The 9463-nt window shown below is 40.7% G+C and overlaps 1 long non-coding RNA gene across 1 annotated transcript; it reads left to right on the forward strand.

The window, feature by feature from the left end:
• Window positions 1-2928: 2928 nt before the first annotated feature.
• Window positions 2929-5586, forward strand: LOC147547380 (uncharacterized). Its single transcript, XR_015237815.1, has 5 exons — window positions 2929-3306; window positions 3379-3431; window positions 3823-3981; window positions 4705-4808; window positions 5301-5586. It is a non-coding gene; the product is annotated as an uncharacterized LOC147547380 (long non-coding RNA).
• The last annotated feature ends 3877 nt before the right edge of the window (window positions 5587-9463 follow it).

Genomic DNA, 9463 nt, shown 5'->3' on the forward strand with positions numbered 1-9463 from the left:
CCATCCGTCCCGAGCCTTAGCAAGGCCGTCCCATGCGCGTCCCATGCCGTCCCGAGCCTTAGCAAGGCCGTCCCATGCGCGTCCGATGGGATTCCCGAGCTTTACCAAGGGCGTCCCGTGCTGTCCCATGCCGTCCCGAGCCATAGGGACGCTGTCCCGTGCGCGTCCCGTGCTGTCCCATGCGCGTCCCCTGCTTTGGCTCGGCTGGCCCGTGCATTCTATGGGGTCGTGGGACATTTCGAAATCCACCCGGGCCATTTCGACTCTCTCTTCATTTATACTATTGAGGTATTATTTATGAATTATTGGAGAAAAGAAACGGAAGAAAATATTTTTTTTTCTATTTTTTATGAATTTTCCGGTGTTTATTCACTTAAAAATTCATAGAAAAATAAATATTTATCGGAATCGCTATTATAATATATCAAAAAATTCCTTGCGAAAAGGCCTTTCCAACGAGTATAAGTTTGCTGGATTCCGACGAGTAACGAAGGAGTAAAGGCCCAGTATGCTTGGTTAAAAAATTGATGTTTCCTTGTGAAAATAGGCAAAACAATAACTTTGCACTATAAGGGGGAGGGTTGAGCTCCTTCCCCAGAGCGTGCACAGCACTTGTGCTGGCACGTTCCCTAGTGCTCGCCAAGCACCATAGGGCATCCAAAGGGCAAAGCCGAGCCATTTGTTTTGCCCGATTCTGCCCTACAAATAATGGTGGATGCAGGACTCTTCCAGCCCAACAATCATACTTCACAAGACCAATGCCTACTGTTTGATTGACAATGACCAGGTCCAATGTTTAAATAACAACGACACTAGGGCTAATAAAAGGTTTACTCAACTGAAGGAGATAGAAGGGTTCTTATACTTAAGCTTCTCTCCTTCACAACTTCTCCAATGAGCGGCCAATATGGCACTAATCCCCCTCTTGTAACTTCACTCAGTGCCAAGTTTTCTTTTGATCGGGCAATGTGGGACTAAGAAAATGAAGCAAAATGTTCTCAAACACTCTTATCTATAGTCCCACACTGGCCATTCATAGTTGAGAAGGGTAGGGAAAACAATTATAAAAGCCCGTAACACTCCAAACCAAAAGCTCATGTGAGATTCAAAATTCTTGCAGTTTGTACATGCAATACTTTCGGTTGTTGAACTATATAGTATGGCCGATACCCGTCAACCCGAACCCCGTTTGACCCGGCTTTCTAAACGGGCATGGGTGGGTTTGAGCATTGGGATTTCAAAAACTACCCGCCCGATGCACCCGGTTACCCCATCAGACATTGAAGATATATACCCGAGCCCGAAGGAAGACTACCGTGGGCGTTCATATCCGCCCGGTTACCCCGTACTCAAGTTAGTCTAAAAACACAACCTACGACCAAAAAGAACTTCAATATCACAGTTGATAAATCAACACATTTATAGTATTTATAATATATATTGGTTACCTTCGTACCCAAAATACCAAATCTTGACGGTTGGACATTCTATTTGTGTTAAGTTCATAATGGTATGAGTACTACATTGATATAACTCTTCTATTCCAACTTGTCACGTGAAATGGTTTTTTTTTTTTGAAACTATCATTTCATTAATGAAGGATAAAAATCCAAACTTACATGGCTTTGATACATCGTGTTAATACAAAAGCAAATTACAACATGACATTTGATTGAGCATTATACTGCCATAAAAACAAAACAAAACACTTGGACCCTTAAAGGCCATAACAGAACCCTAGAAGGCTATATCAGACCCTTAAAGGCCATTACTAGATCCATAAGACTAGATCCATAAGATCTATGCTTTATTTAGACCATAAAATCACAGATTTTTTACATGTAAGTAAAAAAGATAACCCATATAAATCGAACCGAGTGACCTCTTGGATTTCAGAGTACCATACATCTAACACTGCAATTGGTGGAGAATATTGAGATTTGATGACTTATTGAAAGGTTGTGGGAATACAATATTTCCTTGTTGATGTCGTAGTTTCATCTTCATGTCGCACTTCCTTTATGATGTCGAAAATCAACACAACTTGAAGATAGTTACATGTATTCATGAAGAAGAGACGAAGAAACTTGTATCATACCATCCTCTACTTCCATTTTCTTCTCAATGTTACCCCGAAAAGCTTTGGATAGATCTAAAATTGAGTGTTTTAAACTTGCTTAACATTTTTCTATACTCTTTTGGACAAGGGAAAAAATAATGGAAATCCACTGGCAAAGTTGTTGATTGTTGGGGTTGAACCCGAGACCCCATACTAACTCTACTTTCAAAATAGAAGCTTTGACCAGGAGATCTCCAAACCCACAATTGATAAATTAGGACATTTAATATAAATATTAGTTCTTGGTTCTTCATATCCATTATATTCAGCTCAAAACCCATCGTGATTGATCTCCCAGACGTCCTAAGCATTTTGGTGAAAAAATTTCGTCCATTTATGGTATGTACAGAAAGTTATTCAAGTTTTAAAATCTTCGAATTACACAAAATTCTTAACAATTGACGGATGAGATAGAAAACAACATTTTCTGGAAAATCCGACCGTGCTAAACCGCCTCCGGCAGTTTATTCTCTTCCCCGACTCCCACTCTTTCCGACAAAAAAAAAATCGCGACGATCCGACGGTGGATTACAAAGTTATGCCTGTTTAAAGTGTCCTCTAAATCTCACCTAAAATCCCTTCCCCACTGCCTTCATGTCACTGACCGTCCAGTTCATATGTTTGTTAGCATTTATAAAAATTACTCACATGTACTCTGTCACAGCTTGGGCGCTAGCTCAGTTGGCAGGTTTCCCCTTCCTCTAATACAATGACGCGGGTTCGACTCTCTCTGCCGTAAAATTTTCCCTCACATTTTTTTCCTTCCCGCAGGCCTCTTATTATACGACCGTTCGAGTCTGTCCAACCTTGTTAAGAGAGGGAAGAAACGATTTTTAGGCGTTTTTAGGGTTCATGGCTTTTTTTTTTTGGCGGCAACAACAAATGGAGTAGATTTTAAGGGTTGGTAACTCCCTCATTCCAAATAGAGTTTCGTGTTGTTTTCTTCAGTACATGAAAGGTCCTACTCTAATGGAGGTTGGATAACCAGATGAGATACATTGAAGGGGAAAAATTCTGATGAGGAATGAATTATTCTTCTCTTCATGAAGAAAAATGTTGGTAAAACACCTAACAACTATACTGAGCCAGCGAAGATGAAGAAATTTGACAAGTTGCTGCTTGGATATTTCGTAGGGGGAAATTGCCATATCAGGTGGTCAAGAATGCTTCGGCTATGAAACTGGAAGGTGAGATTTCAATTACAATTCTTGGGCACTCTATGTATATAATTCGAACTAACTTGGAGGACACCTAAATAGGAATAGAGTTTTCATCATGAGGCCATGGAGGAGGAACATTGACAAGAAGGTAAGTAATTTTCAGTCTATTCCTATTTAGGTGAATATGAAAATTGTACAAATGTATTTTTGGGATGAAGATGGATAAGGTCTAGCTGAAGTTGTGACTGTCATTGGGAAAACACTACCAATAGATGCTCTTACTCCTAGTCAAGCTAGATTACCATATGCTGGGGTCTGCTGGAGGTGTCTTTACATAAGGAATTGCCAAATTGTTTTTGTTTGTTTCATTTGGAAAGAGCTAATTAATTAAGGAATTTCATTCATTCCTCGGAAGAACTTTTTATGGGATACCTATCCGATGAACGGACAATCATTCAGTCCTCCTCTTTCAGGACAACACATTCAAACAGACCCGCTAAGAGTCAAGTAAATAGTGAACCTCTGAGATCTGTTTATAATTAGTTCCCCATCCGAAGGTGAAGTGAAGCCTGTCATGTAGCTGATTTCACTTCTTCCACTGTGCAACCTACTTTGCAACATGTGTATGGAGCAAAATAATATGGCTGCAGACTTTGTCTCTAAAATGAGGACTAATCTGGTTTCGGACGAGCTACCACCAAGGTCAGTTTGATGATTTGCAGAGGGTAGGATTTTCATGATCAATTTAGGAAAGGTTAAAATGCGACTTAAATTTAAACACTACACTACACTACTTTGCTTTTACTTTTTTGTAATGGGGTGTCTAACAATTGTGCCATGGAATTCTACGCACGCAAGTTCGAGTCCACAGTATCTTTCACTACCAAATCAACTCTTACTAAGATGTTTCGGTAAGTTGGGGTCTTTCTTCTGTGGTCAGATATTTCTTGCACGATAAGTGTATCTATACCAACACCCATTAGCTTCATCTCCTTTATTTAGAATATGTTGAATATTGATTACTGGATAGTGTTGATGTGTTTCAATTCCTTGTAAATCACAAAGAATACAACACTGATTTATATGAGGTATATGAGAACCAATGTTGGATAGTTTTTCTAACCAATGATGAACTAATCGCCAAATAAAGAGTTGAATCTTTGGATCCATTTGATGTTTTTTCCAAAGTTTAGACCAAGGAAAAGTAGTTAAAGATACTCCTACAACGAGTCACGCCAAATTAGTCTATCCCTAGTATGAGGAACAAATAAGTTGTTAATGGCTGCTATTGTGTTTTGATCAAAATACTGACTTAATATGCTTTGATTCCATAAGGTAGAATCAATATGAAAAATATCTGAAACCTTATTCATATGAATAGATAAGTGTTTCTAATCAGATTTGGCCTATAATTATGCATTTCAGGTAACCAAGGGTCTGAGTAATAGAGATATCCTTACCATTACGTATCTGCCAGAGAATATGGTCTTTCATTACCTCTCTAGTATGGATGATGGATCGTAAAAAAGGTGACCTCCTTGCCCTAATGTTTGTAGTCCAAAAATCATCATTACAAATATATTTTGCTCGTACATTTTGTACCCATATATCATTCGGCTCTGTCAAAATTCTCCATGTCATTTTACCGATTAATGATTCATTAACTTCAGATAGAGTTTAGATACCCAAACCGCCATGCTTATTTGCACTTCTAATAATCTCCCATGGTATGAAATGCATCTTATGATCCTCTGAATCTCACTCCCACCAGAAACTTCTTTTTTCTCTCTCTAATTTATTTGTCACAGTCTTACGAACCAATTCATAACTGAATGGGTATGTACAATAGGAACCGAGAATTGATTTGATTAGGACTGTTTGCCCTGCCTGGGAGGCTAGGTTTTGTTTCCATCTCGCCAGAGATTTATTAAACTTATCAATTAACCAGTTGTATGTTTCAATGCGATTACCCGGTTTCAAAAGAAGAGCTCCTAACTACTTTGCCTGTTCTGACATAGCAGGTGCCTGGAGGCAAGAAGTGAATTGAATTCTCGTAGCTCGAGGGACCCCTGTTCCAAAGAAGATGGATGACTTATCAAAATTTACCGCTTGTCCTGCACACTGAGTCATTATTTGTAGTATACCAGTTAAATTATTTTGAGAAACCTCCCCAGATATGATTAGATCATCTGCAAAAAGTAGATGTCAGATATAGGGGTTTTTTTTATTTACCTTGTAACCTGTAAACAAACAATGACTCTCATAGTGATGAATCAAAAGAGAAAGCGATTGGGAGGTGAGGATAAATAGGTAGGGTGAAAGTGGGCAGCCTTCCCTGAGACCTCTCGAGGCGTGAAACTCCCCATGAATACCCGAGCTTGATCTGAATGTTAAACCTGTCTGTAGTCACACATGACACGATGAGGTCTAACAATGGACCACTCAGTGCAACAGCCTGTAGACTAATGCATAAAATGAATGAGCTCATGGGTTATAACTATATTATCTAGTATATCTGTTCGGTACGAATGCATTCTGAGTCCACATTATGTTGTTCTCCTGACCTTAGGGATTAATCAGGTCCAAGACTCTTAATATCAACCATCTCCGTGACTATTGCTTTTATCACCTCTGGTATCGGGGTCCTTCAGACGTACCTGCGATCGTTGGGCACATCGAAGGGTCTTATCCCTCGGTCTAGATATTAAAAGCTAACTTAGACTAAAAAGGAGAGAAACAAGGATAAATGAGGGGTTATGATTGAATAAGCAATAAAGAAAATAAATAAACTAATTAAACGATAACAGTAAACGGGCGAGAGAGATTCGAGAGACGAGTTCGGAGGAACAAGAGTCGGGGAACAAGAGTCGGGAGACAAATAAGTGAGAGAGGTGTCGAAGTCCGGGAATCCATAATGATAAATCTACGACTATGTGTAGTCTAATCTAATGTTTCAAAGTATAATCGATGTTCGACTCCTAATGTGATGTCTATAAGCACTATGTATATCCGGAGATCATACTTAGTCAAACAAACATCATAATCAGTTAATCCCGAGTCAACGAAAGTGTTGTCTAGTCGCCTAACTATGTGAAGTGCATGACAAGACACATGAAATTATGACTTAGACTACGATCGATATCGAATACTTCGTTTCGTCTATTAACTATGCGAAGTGCTTGACAAGACACATGAAAATACGATCAAAACTATAATCGAAATAAATGAACATCAATTTCTAATCAAAACATCAAATCATATTAAACATAATCACGAATACATCACATTTCATCTCATATATTCGACACACTAAAGTTAGCTAAACATGGTGATTGAATAAGAAATGGAAAGAAAATGGTGAGAGAATCCCCCTTTTTCGTTGTGGTTCGAGGCTAAGATCGTCGGAAAATATGAGTCTTTAAGGTGCAGCCGATCTCCCCTTAGCAAAATTCTAGGTTCCCCATAGCGACCACCATTATCTTCTCCATTTAAACCCAACCACCATTAAAGCTTAACCCTAGCTTTCTCTCTCTAGAAATTTTAGCTCAAAATCAAATCAAACCACATGGGTAGCTAGCCAAGATGACGGGGAGTAAAAACCCTATGTTTTCCGGCCAAGAAAGTGGCCGGAAAACCATAAAAACTCCGGCCAAAGAAGGTGAAAATCCGGCCAAGACAAGATCCGGCCAAAATAGCCACTGCCCGAGCCGGTTGCTTGCTGTCCCGTGCTGCTCCCCTGTCGTGCGCGCGTCCCCAGCCTGCAGATGCGTCCCGTGCATGAGAAGGAGGCTGCTGCCGGAGCTGTTGTGCGCGGGTTGCTGTTCCGACGTGCAGAAGCTGGTCGCGTCCACAGCAGCTCCCGTGGACGCGTCCTCCTGCTCCTCTTGCCCTTGAGTTGCAGCAGTCTCGAGCTGCTGCTCGTATTGCAGCTCGGGCTGCTGCTCGGCCGGCCTATGCTTTGGCCGGCTTCCTCCTTCTTCCTCTCTCTTTTTCTCTCTCTCTCAAGCCTTCAAACTCAAAGAACCCTAGAACTCTTTTAGTCCCCTTCTCTCTCTCTTGCTTAGTTCCTCATTGCCAAGGTTGAAGATGATGAATAGTAAACTCCAACTTGTGTTTACTACTCAAACCCTAGGTCATGACTTAGTTAATTTCTTTAGACTTTGTTGACTTGGATCCATAAAGAGAGGTTGCCCATATAATTCTTCCTTGTCATTCTTCCTTGGGCTCTTGGGCTTTGATTTAGAAACCAAGAGAGTGCCTCCATCCTTGTCTCTACATCTTCAAATTCTCACAAAGGACTAAAATACACTCGGACTTCTTTCTTTCATAGCTTCCCCATCCGAACTCCGAATTGAATACCGTTTTCACCGTCGGACTCGTCATTGACTATACTTGTCATTTGATTTGCTTGAAGTCTTTTTCTCTCATTTTCGGCACGTGAAATGATAGTGACAATTCGTTCCCTTTATTCCGATTTACATGTTTAACTCCAAAATGGGTACCTAACATGAAAACCACATAAAATATTATTTATAATACTCAAAACGAACTAATTAGGCTTAGTTAGGCTCTCCAAATGTGACATTTTCGTGTCACATCACCCATACAATTTGTCCCCCACTCTCTAAGTCGACGGAGTGCGGAGGCTTAGAGAGTAGATTTTTCGGAGTCGCAGAGACTGATTCGGAATTTGATCCCGTTATACTTGTAACTTGGTACGTGTCCCGTGGGGATGTGGTAGCGAGAAGTGTCTCTTTTAATTGTCTGAGGTTCTCGGAGATGGATGATACTACATCCGCTTGATCCGACGCTTTTGTAAATCTTCTTGGATATTTTTGGTTATCGACGGGCCGTTGCAGATTAGTGGCTAATGAGTTGTGAGAATTCATTAGTGAAAAATATATTTTGTCTAAATAGTCTACTCGAGCAATGTTTATGCGTTGACCAAAAATTGTTTGGCCGGAGTAATCAAGTTAGTTGACCGAGGAAATATATATTTCTCGAAAATCATTCGACAAAATTTTGATGCACTTGCCTGACAAAAAATGAGACTGGAAATATGTGCATAGAGTATAGTTGACCCGGTCAACTGTATGACACGTATGCACACAGAACAAGGTTGACCTGATCAATCGCTCAAGATACAAATACACAGTTCACCTGGTTAACTGCAGAAGGTGCAATACACAAGTATACAATTGACTTGGTCAGCTGCACAAGGAACAAGGCACAAAGCACAAGTATACAGTTGACCCGGTCAATCGTGCATTGCACACGTGATGGGCCTAAAAAGTTTCCTAAATAGGTCTACACCCGCAAGTGCACGGGTTTCAAGTTGTAAATTCCGGTAAGACCGGTTCGTTCCTCGGAGACTAAGTCAAACTCAAATTCTAACCTTAAAACTATTATGTCTTCAAAAAGTGGTTTGATTGGTAATATTTTTCAAATTATAAAAAAATAGCAATTAAAATTCAAATAACACTTAAGTTGATATTCAGAAAAGGGGAACTATTATGTCTTAAGTTGATATTCAGAAAAGGGGAACCTAGGGTTTTGCCTTATAATCGTAGCTTTCCAATGAAGCAGACCCAATCTCTGAGCGAGACGGACCTAGTACTCTGGTCGAGGCACGTTGTGATGTTGTCAGTCAAGGCAAGGCTTATATGCACTTGACGAGAGGGTAGAACTACCGATCAAGGCAGGGTGCTGCCTGTAGTCCTGACCTAAATTTGTTAATGAGGCAGGTCCGGAGCTCCTGGCGAGGCGGACCTAGTGCTCTTGGTGAGGCACGTTATGACGTGGGGTTGTTAGTCAAGGCAAGGCTTATATGCCGAGTGCACTTGACATGAGGTAGGACTACCGATCAAGGCAGGGTGTCTACCGTGTAGTCTTAACCTAAATTTTCATGAGGCAGATCCAGAGCTCCTGGCGAGGCGGACCTAGTGCTCTTGGCGAGGCACGTGATGCAGGACTGTCAATCAAGGCAAGGCTTATACGCCGAGTGCACTTGACGCAGACTTAGTGAAAGCTACTCAAATCAAGACAGGATTATAGAGTAGGGCTACTGACCGAGGTATGGCTTAAAAGTCGAGTGCTTATCGATCAAAGACTTTAATGAAGCCTGCAGTAATCAAGGAAGGCTTGCGAAGCAGGGCTACAAATCAAGACAAAGCTTATACGCCGA

This window comes from Eschscholzia californica, unplaced genomic scaffold, assembly GCF_041429995.1.
Source record: "Eschscholzia californica isolate CP2 unplaced genomic scaffold, dmEscCali1.0.p SCAF_3, whole genome shotgun sequence".
NCBI lineage: Eukaryota > Viridiplantae > Streptophyta > Magnoliopsida > Ranunculales > Papaveraceae > Eschscholzia > Eschscholzia californica.